The sequence below is a fragment of the Phyllostomus discolor genome, chromosome 3 (assembly GCF_004126475.2).
Source record: "Phyllostomus discolor isolate MPI-MPIP mPhyDis1 chromosome 3, mPhyDis1.pri.v3, whole genome shotgun sequence".
NCBI classification, from domain to species: Eukaryota; Metazoa; Chordata; class Mammalia; order Chiroptera; family Phyllostomidae; genus Phyllostomus; species Phyllostomus discolor.
In genome coordinates, this window is record NC_040905.2 from 94,112,655 (window position 1) to 94,128,365 (window position 15,711).

General features: G+C 59.4%; 1 protein-coding gene across 1 annotated transcript in view; it reads right to left on the reverse strand.

The window, feature by feature from the left end:
- The window catches only part of CASTOR2 (cytosolic arginine sensor for mTORC1 subunit 2), a 46,312-nt gene that overhangs the window by 16,919 nt on the left and 13,682 nt on the right, over nt 1-15,711 (reverse strand). The gene's annotated exons all lie outside the window — the stretch shown is intronic.

Below are 15,711 nucleotides of genomic sequence, written 5' to 3' on the forward strand. Positions count from 1 at the left end.
ACCTGTGCAACAATGTGGGGGAATCACAAATGCATTCTGCTGAGTTAAAGCCAGACTCGAAAGGTCCCGATACCCTACGGTTCCGTTTATTACATGACACACGGAAGAAGCCAAACGTGCTAAGGACAGAGGACAGATTCCTGGTTGCCAGAGGCTGGCCCGGAGCCGGCTTCAGACGGGGCCCGGGAGCTTCTGGGGTGCTGGAGGTGTTTAGTGTCTGCCTGTGGTGGTGGATACAGGATCACATCTCGTTGTCAAAACTCAAAGAACGACACCCCCAAAAGGGTGAGTTTTACTGCACGTAAATCATAACTCCGTGAACCTGGCCTTCAAGGAAATGCTTGTGCCAGTGTCGTGAACCAGGTGTCGTTTGTCTCCGTCCCCTCTGGCGTTCTGCCCGACCAGCAGCACTCATTCCTCCACTGCCCTCCAGCTCTTCAGTTTTCAAATGCCATCTCTGCCCCTGCCTGCCCCACATCCAATTTGCAACTCCTGCCTGGACAAATGAAATCTATAATTGCTTGGGAGAACAGCAAATCATCACGCTAGTCAGTGGCAATCGCTGATCTGACCTAGCTCCTTCCCAGGGATTCCTGTACTCACAGAAAGACCTTGGAAGGCGCCCCTCCACCACCGGCCTGCCCCTGCCGTGTGCAGGTCCTCGCTGGGTGGGGGCGTGGCCACCCCACGTCTGACAGAGCCCTGGGAAGGCAAACAGATGTGGCATTTGCTCCCGATGCCCTCTCGGCTGTGAGGGACACTCCAGAAATAGACCACGTAAATCATCCCGGAGGCACAAACACTGGCAGAAGGCAACACCGGCCTCTGTGTCGATGGGTATAAATATGTCACTGATGTGGTTGCCTCGCCCTTCAAGACCCATTATGTGCATCTTTTTTCCTTAAACATTTTTACTTATTTATCTTTAGAGAGAGGAGAAGGAGAAAGAGAGGGAGAAAACCATGGATGTGTGAGAGAAACATTGATTGGTTGCCTCTCACATGCCCCCAGCTGGGTGGGGGGGGGGGGGCACGGGATCTGGCTCTCAGCCAAGGCACGTGCCCTGATTGGGAATCGAACCTGCAGCCTTTCAGTTCACAGATCGGCGTTCAACCCACGGAGCCACACCAGCCAGGGCCCAGTATAAGTATCTCCTTTGGGGTAAAACCTTCTGTGACTGGCACCAGCCACCCTCTCGCACTCACCTTCCAGCATAGGGGTGGGTCCCCCTCGACAGCTCACAGCCCTACACTACGTCTGCAAGAGGATGTGAGGTGTGGTGGTCCCCCACCACTCCAGGAGCGACTCCATCCACCTCGCGGTGTGGGGGAAGTGTGCCCTTCGAAGTGGGCGGTGACCGAGTGAGCTACGGTACAGGATGGGTACCCCCCACTACGAACACCACGTGCTCCCCACACAGACCGTGACCTCTCACAGGCGAGGACGGGTCCCTGTGCACACGCCTAGGGTGAGCCCCAGCTGGGCGCAGAGTCAGTGCTCTCTGTCCGACGGCAGGAGCAGACTGCAGCCGCTCCCACCTCCACATACAGAGAGGCCCTGACCAGAAGGAGCCCTGCTGGCCCTGGTGTGGCTCTGCCTCGACTCACCCCTCTGGGAAACAGCGAAGTCTCCAGTCCCACCTCTGTGCTCTCCAGCGACCATGGCCAAATACGCACCCCAGAGGCCAGACCCTGCGGCCGGTGGCCTCTCTGTACTTGGTCTACAAGGAGTTTGAAAGAGGACCCAAACCCAGCGATTGGCCAGCCTGTTAGGAAGCCAGAGGAGGAGATCTGTTTGCCCTCTAGGTGCCCTCACGGGACTTAGGAACAGGATGAAACAACAGGAGGAGAGAGCAGCCTGGGGCGGGGTGGGAGTGGGGGGGTGGGGGTGGGGTAGAGAGACACACACACAGACTGCAGCCCTGGAGCCCAGGGGCCTGGGTTCCAGTCCCAACCTGGTTCTGGGGGGTGGTGAACCTGGGCTGCTTCGTTCCTCTGTACGACGAGGGGCAGCTTCAATGTGGGCTACTTCCCACCCAGCCCAGCTTGGGCAGTGCACGGGCCACCTGGAGCCCTGCCAGCTCCACAGCAGGGTGCACCTCAAGGGCCCTGGCCAACAAGGCACGGAGACATGATTCCAGAGCGACCGAGTGTCTGGAAAATATTTTTCAAGGGGAAAAACTTTCCAGCCATACCAGTCAGAACCCAAGACAGATCTGCTGCCCAGGGACCTGGGCAAGGGGGCGCAGCACAGCTGAGGGGAGAGGGCTCGTTCACTTCCCAGGCTGGGCGGCACACAGGCTGCGCACTGCCTGTGCTGGTGCTGGGTGATCCTGTAGCAACACTCGGGGAGGCAGGACACACGACCCTCCTGCTCCGACCCCCGGAGGACGGAGACGGGAACTGCAGCTCAGGGACAGCCCTGGCTCATTGTGGTGTGGCTCAGGACACACCCCGAGAATCAAGCATGTCCCCCGTCTAGGGGGTGCCAAGGCACCCCCGGGCTCTGTGAACACAGCATGGGTACTGGATGAGTGCAGGCCACACCGGGGAGCCCCTGCCTGTCTGGAGCCTCACGGCCGACACGGAGCAGGCCCTGAGGAACTGAGGGGACCCCAGACTGTTTCCCTGTGGCCTAGAGGAAGATTCCAGGCACCACCTTTAAATCTCTGTGGTTATTGTGGACCATGGATGGAAGCAATGTTGCTGTTTGTGGCTGTGTGACTGTAGGCAAGTTACTTACCCTCTCTGTGCCCCCGTTTCCTCACCTGTACAATGGGGATAACAACAGTATCTATCCACTTTACAGGGCTGTCGTTGAAGAATAAATGATGACTCAGTATGACTGTGATGAGCACTAAATGTGTCGGCTATTTCTTCTTAGTGGGCAGACAGAGCTAAGGGGAGGCAATGGGGAGGCCAGCTTGTGTTCCGAGTAAAGAAAAGCTCTGAAGTCAGCTGATGACAGACACCAATGGGCTGGCTTGTGGGCAGTGAGTGTCAATTCTCTGAGTGGCTGAGCCCCAGGCAGGCAGGCTGCAGCAGAGATGCTGCCTCCACGGGGAGATGGACAAAGCTGAGTGCCTGAGCCTTTGAAACACCTGGTTCCCCAAGCAACGAGCTTCGGCTGGGAAGTCCCCTCAGCTCCCTAGTAGCTCAGCTCTCGCCACAGAGCCAGGGAAGGAATGGTGATTTGTGACACAGGAGACGGACCCAGCCCGTCACTGCTAGTGAACCTGTATTGCAGCCAGACCTGCAACCCCGGGCCCGACCCTGCCCCCTGACACACCACATGGAGGCCTCAGCAATCCTCAGACATCTGGCGTGTCAGGATGGGGACCATCCAGCAGGTGCACCAGGGGGGCGGCCTGACAGATCACCACCGGGTGGAAGCTGCCGTCGGCATCCCTCCTGCCTTCTCCACGGCCTCGCAGGCTGTGCTCACTTTCACGTGGCTCCTAGACACCACGAGGACCCCTCAGGTAGTCAGGGCTCAGCAAAGGCTGCCTGTATGTGGAGTCTCGCACAGAGGACCCAGGTCTCAGGGAAGTGGGAGCAGCTGTCTCTGTTAGACTGCAGCCTGCGTCCTGTAGGGTCTCCACGCCCTGTGCCAGCCAGACCCTGCCGCGGTCACCTGCCAGCTGCTCACAGAACAAGTCCAGACCTTTGCAGTTACAGCCTGACCGGTGGGCTTTGAGATGAACCCAGAGCCTTCACACTGGACAGGCAAATAGGCTTCCAGTGCATTCCAGGCACCTGTTTACAAACCATTCTCCTTTTTTTTTGTTCAGGTGGAGCCTCTAAACGCCCACGAGCCTACTCTGAATGTCAGCACCAGGCTGGGAAGCCAGGAGTCCTTCTCACAAAGTGCAGCCCGTTCAGTCTGGACGGAGGGAGGTCCAGCCGCATCTTCCTCCGCAGGACGTCACAGTGGGGCCATGCAGGGGCCAGGGGCCCTGCCCCGCCAGCACCAGGCGTGGCCCCCGCTTCCTGCAGCGAGGCCCAGGGGCCTTCCACAACGTGCGCTAGGGACAGAAGGGCCCCGGGCCTCCTCGGGGCGCTGGTCACACCCGTCCCGGGACTTCTCCTCCCGGGGATGGGAGTGCCGGCCTCTGTTCCCTTAACCAGCGGCAGCATTTTCCCGTTTCTCCTGGGTCCTCACAGGTCTCTCACGGTGCTCACGTCTCGTTTCTGCTGTCTTCCACTACCACAGGGGACCGGCTCAGGGTGCAGTGACACTGGTTCTGTGAGGCGAAGGGCAGTCCTGAGGAGGAGGTTCTTGTCCGCTAAGACAGAGAAGAATCTGCTCTTGTCACAGGCGGCCAGACGAATCAGACAGTGTGGGCAACACTGCTCGCAAATTCTAGGGGGTCACGTACAGGCAGGACTGCAAAAGGGTGGGCAGGGCCCTGACTGGTGTGGCTGAGTGGGCTGGGCATCACGTCACAAAGCGAAAGGTCCCCAGTCTGATTCCGGTCGGGGCACATGCCTGGGCTGCAGGCCTGGTCCCCAGTGGGGGTGCGTGCGAGAGGCGACTGATCAACGTTTCTCCCCTTCCCTTTCTCCCTCCCTTTCCTTCTCTCTAAAAATAAATAAAAATCAACAAAAAGGGGATGGGTAGGACAGAAGGAATTAGTAGGGTCTGGATAAAGGCCCTGAGACCCAGGTAAGATGGTAAATTTGTACTGTGTATACCTGGCCATAGTACAAACAAACAAACAAACAAACACAAAAAAACCACCACCACCACCAACAAAAAGAGTTGAGCAGGGAAGGGAAGGCCCCGCCAGACCTGCGGGAGGCAGAGGAGCGGGCACGCTGCTCCCCCAGGGAGGCCACAGCTGGGACCCTGCGGGAGTGGGGGGGGGGCCCTGGGGGGGTTGAGGGGGCGAATGCTGGAAGGGACAGAGACCAGACTGTTTGAGCGGTGGGCACAGGGGAGCGACAGGCAGTGGCATCAGAGGTGATGGGGAGGGACGACGCCTCGTGGCCCGTGTGCGGATGGGGCGAAGGCCCGTCACCAGTTAGGAGACTGTTCTTCTTCAAGGACCTGGCGGGAGCTGCTGGTGGTTTGGACCAGGCCGACAGTGGTAGGCGTGGGTCCGTTTGTGGCCAGGAAATAATATTCAACAAATTGGGGAAGAAACGTGAGGCCGAGGCAGGGAACAACAGTCTCCCGTGGCCAGGGCTCTGGCCGGAGGCACCAGGAAGGAGGCCAGCAGGCGGAGCTGGTAAATTCAGTCAAGTCTGAATTGGCAGAACCTACTCACCTTTAAATCTGGCCCCAGGGGCTTCAGCCCTTCCCTCTACGGAGACCCGGGGCAGGAACCTGGGGCTGGGGGGCTGCCCCGGCCCCGCCCCAAGGCCCGAAGCACAGACCTCTGGAGGAGGGTCGCTGAACGGAGGCCTGCCCCAGTGGCCTGGCGTAGCCGTGCAGGGCTGAGGGGTCATGCCAGGGTGGGAACACAGCCTGGGAGAGGCCAGCCTCTTGCTTTGTGAACACACGCCCGGGTGCACACAGGAGGTGAGGACTGGTGGTTTCCTTTCTTCCTCGGGGGGGCCGAGATGGAAAAGGCCCACAGGTGGCCCTCGGCCTCACCACCTGCCCGAGACGAGGCTGGAGCAAGCACTGGTTCTCAACTCGCCCCAGGCGCCTTACCGGGGAAGGAGGTTGGGAAGTGCCTCCCTCGAGGTTTAGAATTTAAGGAGACATTGAACATACATGGACGTGCTCGAGAATGCCCAAGTGTGGTCACTCGGTGCAGCCACGCGGAGCAGCTGGCCCGTGAGTGAGGGACACTGGGTGTCCCCAGCCGCAGGCCTGCCGGGGGGTGCTCAGGCCTTGCAGACAGGAGCGCACCTGCTGCTTGTAGGCCCTCGGCTCCTCTGTGTTCAGTGATGTCTACTGTCTCACGAGGGACCGAGGGGCCCAGCCCAGCCCCTGCCCCAGGGTCCTCTCACACCTACCCGTCTGCCTCCCCAGCGAGGGAGTATCCAGTGTGGTACAGGGTCACTCACTTCAGGTCTGGCTTCGCCAGTGAGACCTCCGCTCCTGGGAGAGGGGCTGAGTCCTTCCCATCTAGGCCCCCAGGCCTGCGCAGGACTCAGCAGAGCCCGGCACAGTCAGTGCTGAGTGGGCGTGCAGTGCCACTGACTAGTCCCATTTCTCAGACAGGACAGCTGACGCTGTCAGGTTGAGGCAGTTCCTGCCTTGGGCCCACTGAACTGTGCCATCCCTAAGCTGAGGGCGCTGAGGCACAGTCCCCATGACACCGCTCTTCCCGTGAGGACGCCACCTTCTTTCACACGTAAGAATTTGTAACAGCCTGCTCCCAGTCACAGAAACCTGGCTACAGCCCGGGTGCCCGTCGCCTGAAGAGGGAGGGGAACGATGGCAGGAGAACATTACCCAGCGGTCCAATCGAGCAACCTACAGTGACTTGCAGAAATGTGAAAGAATCTTAGCAACGTGATGGTGGATGGAAAAGTCCCCAAATATTACATACAGCGGGGTCCTCTCTTTACAGTTAAAAACAGCTAAAACGAAAACCAACACACCGCCTTTAAGACTCATCATAGTTGCAATATAACTCCATGGGCAGGAAGCAAAGGAACGAAGAACACAGGTTCACTAGGGTGTGGGTACCCGCAACCCTGGCCAGAGAGAGATCTTTGGTTGAATGTAAGGTATTGTCTAGATCCTATTTCTGCTCTGGCTTAACAGGGGCTGATTACATTATTAACACTGATTAGTCAGATAAATCGAGTAAGGCGGGTCACTCAAGGATGCGGATGGGTAAGGGTCATGAACCTGAGCTGAGGCCCCTTGGGGTCCAGGAGAAGGGTGTGGGGGACCCAGCCACAGAACCGGAGCTGGGGCGGCTGTGGGGCCGAAACAGGTGTAGGAACCTCAGCACAAGGGCCGCCGCCCCTGGTGTCCGGGCGCCAGAGTCAGGCAGCGGTCCCAGATGAACTCGAGGACTGGTTCCAAGACTCCGATCCCCGCCACCTGGGTCATTCGGTTTGACTGGGGCCCGTCAGTGATTTGGGGATTCACTTTGGCTCCACAGATCTACCTTCACCCCTCAGCCGGGTCCTCACAGCCCAGCCTCTGGTCGACCCTCGGATGGTGCTGTGGGGACGGCGAAGGCTCTGGAAAAGGCAGTGCTCTGGAGTCAGGGGCCTGGGTGGGGGTCCCGGGGGGGTGTCAGCTCCACGGCCTCGGCTCTCACACAGCCCCACGCCGGGCTCCCCACTCACACGGAGGGCACGCACGCCAGTCCCTGGGCCAGGGGAGAGGTCAGCATCTCCCCTGAGAGTGCCAGGCACACATGGGTGCCCCCACAGCGCCCGTTTCTCCTCTTCCTTTCAGTGTGAAGTGGCACTGATGCTCCCTGGTCTGCTCCCAACAGAACCGGATGCTCACTCCTCATGCTCCGCTCCGCACGCGCCGGTGGGGGCGCCCGGCACACAACCAACCGCCCATCCCGCCGAGGAGGCAGGCACGCCAACAACGATGATCACCACACAGGCCCCTACAGCGGTCTGCGGTCCCGTCCCCACCCCCAAGCCCCTGACACTAGTGGTCCCCGGAGGGCTGCCACTGCAGGACTTCACAGCCGCGCTGGGGCACTGCGCGGAGCTGTTGTCCCGTTGCCTGGCAACCCTGAGTGCCCCTAGCTCTCAGGTCGCCTGAGCTCCTCCCTCATGTCCTGTGGCCACTCCAATTCTGTGCTGGCTTTGGGGCAGGGTGTCCTGGGTGGCCCCCTTGGCTGGCCCCAATCCTTAGATGACCCCTGTCCAGCACCGCCGTCCTCAGCCATGACCTCCAGTTCAGAAATCCCTGCAGGGCCCGGCTCCTGCCCCCCCCCCCCCCCCCCCCCCCCGCCGCCCACGAGACCTGCTCGATCCGTCTCACGTCCACGGTCAGGCATGAAATGAACCCCAACCCGCACCTCCAGTCTCCTAGTGCCTGGGCCGAGCGGTGAGACGCTCTCTCAAAACACCCCTGCTTTCCCATCCACCTCAGCCCGTCCTGGCTCCACAGAAACAGTGCCAGGGCCAGCTGCTCCTTTCTCCGTTCCCACAGGTGCCTCGCTCACACTCGGCTTCCCTGCCCAACGACAACAGGCTCCAGTTTCCCCCATCCTAAATAAAGTCTCCGCATCCCCATCTCCTCCTCGGGCTGCTGCCCTCCCCCCACCCCTCTGCCACCACACAGGCCCCCCGCCGGACACCACCAACCCCCATCGGGTCCAGCTCCCCTCACCGATGACCTCCGCCAGACGAACCGGACAGCCTCCTCCCCACGCCCTCCTGCCCTTGACCTACTGGCTGGACCATGCATGGCTGGCCAAGGCCTTTCCCTGGACACTAGAATCTCTCACGTGCCCTCCTCCAGCTTCTGACACTGACACTCCTCTTCTGCTTCCTGTAGTGACTTCTCTTCTCCTCCCCATGTAGGTGGTTCCCAAGGGAGTCTCCCTGGGTTCCAGCCACTGTCGCCCCGGCTTTCTCCCTGAGCTGCTTCTGACGTGCACTTCTCCGACTACACTGGCTGGAAGGGTCTTGGACTCATTTCTCACATCTGCCCTCTGAGAGAGGAATGGCTGCCCCCACTTCCCAGATGAGGACACCGAGGACGGCAACCTGTCCCGTAACCGAGACTGCAGCTCGCGTCCTCTTCCTGATGGGACAGACGGCAGTGGCAGACCGCGCGCTCACTCTGAAAACCCACTGCCGCTCCCTGTGGGCTTGGCCTGTGGCCGACTTCCAGGGCAGCGCCAAGGCTGGGGGCTGCCTCTACCCCGAGGCTGAGTCATCTCAGAGAACATTCTCATTTTCAATCGCTGAGGCCAGCTGACACTGGAAACTTGATCTGTTTACTCTCGGATTCCTAACCCAGCAGCAGAGCTGGGCCCTCACTCGGGCCTCTCCTGGGGCACCCTGGGCGACAAGCCCCTGCCAGTCGGAGCCCTGTTCCCACAAGAGCCCTTAAACCCGGAGGGGGACGGGGCGTCGGAGGGCCACTGCCAAGTGAACTCGCCCAGCACACCCACTCTGAGATTTCAGATCTACGGACCCAGTAAATTAGCAGAGCGAAAAGAACTGCAAGTTTGTTTAATTTGTGGAACAGTTTACCGCAGGTTCCCCGTCAAAACCACAAAGGGGGACTTCCTGGAATCACCCAGACAGGGAGGCGGAGCGCAGGGAGGCCCGGGACCAGGGAGGGAGACCACCGTGTGCTGCCCGCTCCCGGACGGTGACCTTGCTGGTGACGGGACCCAGGGGAGGTGGGGGCCCAGCCTCTATTTGCATAACCCACTCCTTTGCAAAACAATTTGTTCCATTCTGGGGTAGCTTATTTCTAGAAACTCTGTTATGTTAATGTAGCCTCCTTCTAACCAACACGCGGCGAGCTGTGCGTCTCCCCTCCAGGGACCCTGGACATTTCCACCACCTGGAAACACGGCAGGGGGAGCCCGCAACAGGCTGTCACTCTTCCCCTAATGGAAATGGGGCTGTGGGCAAAAACACTGCATGGCACTCAGGTCTTGACGGCTCGAAGCTCTGGCTCTCAAGTGAGAACCCCTTGGCTGCACACTGAACTCACCCGGGGAATTCTACAAAGTGCCCAGTGGGCCTGCTGAGGGTGCCTGGCTGAAGCTGGAAGCCCAGACAGACTGCTCAGCCAGCCTCCCCTGCAGGATGCCTGGGCCTTCCCGACTAGGAGAGGATCCCGGCAAGCTGCTTAACCAGGGGCCTTAGCACGGTGAACCGGCCACCACCTCCCAGTGGCCCTCCGTGGGCAAGTGGCCGAGGGCAGGCAGAGCTCGCTCACGGAGCCTCTGCGGGCCCCTCTGCGGCCTGAGGCCTGAGTCCCGGCACGGCAGTGCCTGTTCACCTCAGCGCCAGCCGGGAGGTACCTGGGGGACCGATCATCTCGGCTTGCCAGGGACTGTTCTGGTTTTGGCACCAAAAATGCTTCAACAATGGACAGAATCACATGGAGGCAGCAGAAGTCGGGACGGCATGCAGGAGAGGCAGTGGCGGCTGGGAGAGAGGCTTCCGGAATCCCGAGACCCTCCTCTCCCGGGTTGTGCCTGCGTGTAGGTTCCCTGGGTCTGGCCCGTCTGTGGGACTCACTGGCCACTCCCGTAACACCCCCCGCCCCCTGCCCCGCTGTCCTCCTTGGGCCTTTTCCACGTCACAGTCGAGCAGATGTGCTGGGTGGCCTGCTTGGAGGTGGCCACACGGCTCAGGCCCTGCGCTGGGCCTCAAGGGTCCCTGGAACGAGGGTCTGAGGGGCAGAGTCGGCAGAGCGAAGACAGGTGAGGACAAAGGGTCCTCCACCAACCCCTCGGCCACACGCTGCTCGCAGGGCCAGGGCCACTTCCGGCAGCCCCCGAAAGGAGCACGTCATTTCAGGACAGAGAGAAACGCTTCTCGTGAGACCAAGTCTGGCCCGGGGTCATTTTTTGTCCCCCCAGGTAATACTTTTTTCCTCTAACACTTTTTATGTAAAACTCTGGCGTAATTTACTGCAATGAAAGAACATACAGGTTTTAGGTGCAAGTCTGATGAGTTCTGACAACTGTGTACCCCATTTAACCGCCACTGCAGTCCAGACAGCGAACCCCCCTCGGGCACGGTCCTCTCTGACCCTCTCCTGCCGATCCCTGCACCCCTACACCGCGGCCACCGTCACCACCTCGGTGGCGTGCTCGCTCCAGTGCCTCCACACCACGGGGCGCGCTGCTGTGTGCCCGGCTTCCTCGGCTCCACATGTCCCATGTATCGATTTTGAGATGATTCTGTTTCATTTTATGTATTGTAGTTGTTTTTGTGGATGAATATACGTGTGTGTTTCTATGCATTCATAATGTATTATAATATACTCCTATTTATCCTTTCTCTTGTCGATGACATTTGGTTATTTTTAGTTTTTGGCTATTAGGAATAAAGCTGCTATGAACATCCTTCTTAAGAAAGTCTCCTGGCTGGCTTCCTATGCCCCCAATTCCTGCAATTCCACAAAAGCAGCTGGAGTGCCCCACAGAACTGCTCTGCACTCCTCAGCCCACCGAGTCCACCCAGGCCTCACCCTCCCCAGGGGGCGGGGCCTGCGGCCAGGCCTTTCAACACCCTGTGCTGACGCTGAGCCCCCACTGAGGCGGGACGGGAACCTGCTAGTATGGGAACCTGCTAGTACGGGGTGCTGGCAAAGACAGCACACAGGGCATTCTCGCAGCCTATTGTGGTGAAGGCTGTGGAACGAGGAAAGGCTTGGCCTCCCTTGGATGGAGTGCCTGGGAAAGGCTCAGGAGGGCTGAGTAAGCTGAATTCAGGCTGGAGGAAGAGAACCAGGCAGGGGACCCCCAACTCAATCAAGAGCACTAGTCCAAGGCAGTGCGGATGAATCACCTGCAGCCATGGAAACACTGAGTATCTTCTACACCTTGGAATGCAACGGTGAGGGGAAAACGCAAGCTCAGAAGATGACATGGAGCCAGAAACCCTTTTCAGGTATATACATGGGGCAAAACCATTTGCAAAAGTCCAGGAAAAGGTAGCGTGGGTGGACAGCAGTTTCCATTGATGTCATGGCTACAGTGGGGGCACCATTACTCAAAGAAAAAGCAAAAGGAAAGTAAAAGCAGCATCAGTAAGTATGCTGCAAACCAAGGATGAAGAGTAATCAAACTCTGTGTGCCCGAGATGTATTAACAACAACAACAACAACAACAACAACAAAGGCTATGAGATGTCTGAGCAATGGATCAGGCGTCTGTTTTAAGCAGCTCACTGTGGCTGAGTACGGGAGGCTGGTCCTGCACCTCTCAGAGGACCCTGCTGTTGGGTCTCCACGTGCCCCTCTCTGCTCCTTCTCTGGGGGGGGCGGGGTGGAAGCTGGGCTCAGGCTCCCTCCGTTGGGGGCCCCAGCGGGGTGGGGCATGGGGGGCGGGGCACCCAGGGAACGCTGGGATGCAGGACCTAGAGACTGAAGCCATGCCTGTGGCTGTGCCAGCACCGACACAGCCTCCAGCCCCTGTGCCCTCCAGCTGGGAGACTGGATGACGGTCAGCAGTTGCCAAGGGCAGCTGTGCCCCGCGCCCCCGTCTGTACCGAGAATATGTCCGAGCCCCCAAGGACAGAGTTGAGTTTCCGCAGGGGTCCCAGGGGCAGGAAACAAAACGGGGTGGGAGGGGGAGGATCCAGTCAAGAAAGAGTCTGGAAAGGCCTAGAACAGGGACTACAGCTCGAAGGCCCGCAAATACCCGGGGGAAGGGATGCAGGAGTGAGACGGGCTTTCCGGTCAAACACCCAGGCACGTTCTCCACTCGCACCAAGAAACACGAGGCCCTCTCTGTCCACTTCTCTTCCCTGAACGTCTGGGAGTGAAGGGCAGGGAGAGACAGGCGGGTAGAAATGTGAGGACAAACAGCCCCGGGACCCGGCCTCCGTCGGGGGGGAGGGCGTCCCCCTTCCTGCCAAAACGGGGGCAGCAGCCACTGGGCTCTGAGGCGCTGTAACCATGTGGGCCCTAGAACGTAAGAGCTTCCAATTTTTCAAGGAAAAATGGAAACCCAGATTTTTGTGATCTATGTTAATGCTGAAATGGTGTAATCTTTTAAAAACACGCTCGGTGGGCCAAAGAAAACCCTTCTGGCCCACGAATGCCCTGTTTCCCTTTCCCGGACCCCCAAAGTTCTCAGTGTCCTGGGTTTCAGGGGCAGTCAGTCTCCCGAATGGGGAGGGGTCCCTGTGCGTGTGGTCAGCGCTGGAACACTGGGGGCAGGGGGCGGGGGGCCTGTGGGACTCCCAGAGCTCCCTGACCTGCCTGTGAGGTCGGGAGTAGGTTAAGCCAATGTAAACCTGTTAAAACAGAAGTGACCTGTGACATCTGCCAGCTCTGGACACTCACCTGGGAGTCCTTGCAACTGGCTGCTCCAGTGGGGCTGCAGCCTGACCCCTGGAATCCTCGTGATGCCCAAGCCTAGAGCATGAGGGGCTGGCCCGGTTGGCCGGGCCCGACGTGTCAGGCCCCCCCACCCCCCACCCCCCATCCCCCCGGAAGAGGCTTTCGCTGTGAGCCAGGAGGGAGGGCCAGCCTGGACTCTCATCAAGCTGGGTGATCCTGGGCACGTCCTGTGCCTCCCTCTGCACTGGGCCGGCACCTTGTCATGCCCATGTCAGAACACGTGGCCAGCCACGGAAGAAGTGCAGCTCCAGCTCTGTTGAGCCGGTGCCCTGTCTGCTACGGTGCTGGCCGGTGAGGCAGACGTGATGACGTGTCTACACGGTGGGGGTGGTGCGGACACAGGGAACGAGCAAAGAAGGGCAGCCGGGGAGTGCTGGGGGCCGGGGGCCAGGGAAGGCACCCTGGAGGCGGCAGTGCCTGAGCAGACACTGAAGCGCTGAGTCTGTGAGTGGCTGGGATGTCGGAGTGGAGCCAACTCCCGCCAGCCCCGCCAGCACGGGCTCACCCCCACCCCGCAACACCACACACGGCTGCCTGGCCCACAGTAGGAGTCCCCAGCACCTGCCCTCGCATGGCAAGGACGGCCAGGTGTGACCCCACTCTGCCCAACTCTAAGTCGGGGCAGGCATTGCCACAACATACCTGGCAGTCTCTCTCCCTGAGTCCACGCAACCTTCTAAACCCGTGCTGTTAGGCAGAGCTTCCCAGAACGACAGAAATGGTCTACACCAGGATTTCAGGGGCAGTCAGTCTCCCGAATGGGGAGGGGTCCCTGTGCGTGTGGTCAGCGCTGTGGTGTCAAACCCATTTTCACTGGGGACCACATCAGCCTCGAGATTGCCTTCAAAGGGCTGAATGTAATTTCAACTCCTTAACAGTTAAGGAGCAGTTACATTTACACAGTCCTAAAATTATTTCGGCCCTTTGAAGGCACCCGGGAGGCTGATGTGGCCCCTGGTGGAAGTGGGTTCGGTGCCCTGGCACGCTCACGGTGCCCGGCTGGAGAGCCACGAGCCCCAAGCAGCTACTGAGCACTTCGACATGTAGCTCACGAGCCTGAAGAACTGAAATCTTTGTTTTATTTAAATTTGAATAACGATGTGTGGCAAGAGCCCACCAATTTGGACAGCGAGGTTCTAGAACTTTCCAACCCATCACTCACTTAAATGCAAGCGACCGCAACCTGAAACAGAGCCCATGTCCCATTCCCGGCCCGCAGCTCGAGGACCCACCCGGCCGCCTGGCCACTCGACTGTGGCTCACCCCAGGCCATCGGCACTGACACCATTTCAGGTCGAGTTGCACCTCCAGCTCCACAAGTTTAGAAACTTCAACAAGGTCCTCCAGAGTGAATGACAGCTGCAGGCATGAGGGGGATCGTGAGTTTGACGTCCACACTATCCTACTTTTCCCAGGAGCAGTCCTCTTGTTGTCTGGTTAGCTCTGAGAGGAAATGTCCAGTACTGACCCTGAGCACATTTAGTGAGCTCAGCCTTGGGCCAGGAAGAAAGGGCAGGAAAACTGCTACCGTGCCCCTCCCTTCACCCTCCTGTTACCAACATGGGCACAATGAGGCTCGGGACAGAGTCTCACCTGTGGGAGGAAGCGGTCTGAACAGGCCAGGTCCTGGGCCCTGTCCACTGGTCCTCACCACATCAGGGGCCCAGGAGGGCCGAGGTGGCGGGGAGACAGAAGGCAGCAATGGCCAGGGCTTCCAGAAAAGGGTGGCAGACACTGGGCAGCTTAAAGAACAGAAACTGATTTCTCTCAGTCCTGGAAGCTAGAAGTAGATCAAGGGGCCAGCAGAGTTTCTAGACCGGGCTCTCCCCGTGGCTTGCGGACACCACCGCCTCGCTGCGCCCTTCCTCCCGCTCGCGCGCACGCGCGCACACACACACACACACACACAGCGTGGGCAGGCATGCTCCCTGCTGTCTCTTCTCAGGAGGAAGCTAATCCCACGGTATCAGGACCCCATCCTTACGACCTCATTTAACTTCGATCACCTTCTAAAGGTCTGATCTCCTAATGCAGCCTCCCTGGGGGGTAGGCTTTTCAGCACTTGAGTTCTGGGGGACACACAGCCATTCAATCCACAGCACCCTTAAAGACGTCGTGGGCACTTGTGAAGCGACTGGAAGAAAAGATCAGAGGTGGCGCATGAAGGGCTGAAATGAATATGAGCTCATGAAAGGCTGTATGGGACGGTCTCCACGCCGAAGAAGAGAGACGGTGTTAAGAGCGCAACAGATGGGGAAGGTGGAGGGCTCTGGAAGGTTCCCAGAAGGGGGCCCCTCGGGACAGAGAGGACAGAAAGAGAGAAGGCAGGGCTTTCGGGGAGGGCCCCACGCAGACCGTGTGCCTCGGGAGAAGACAAGGGCGGCCAGGAGAGGAGAAGCCGAGTCCACGCCCCCGCCCCTCCCTGTCTCGGCCGCGGCTGGTCTGTTTCCAGTCTTCCCGACACAACTGCGAGTGAAGGCCACCTGCGGGCCGGTGCTGGGCCTGGGAACAGCCGTGGCTGGCCCGCTGCGGGGCTCCCCATGGCCTGTCTGCATGGGATCGCTGTGAGGGCTGCATGCCATGGCAAGTCCTTTCTGTCTGGGACTCAGTTACAGATCCACGAAACGAGAGCTGAACTAAAGATGTCAGGGCTGGTCCAGCCCAGAGGGGCCAGAATCGGGTGTCACCCCAACAGTGCTGTCCCACACCTCAGGGCTGGGGTAGGACAGG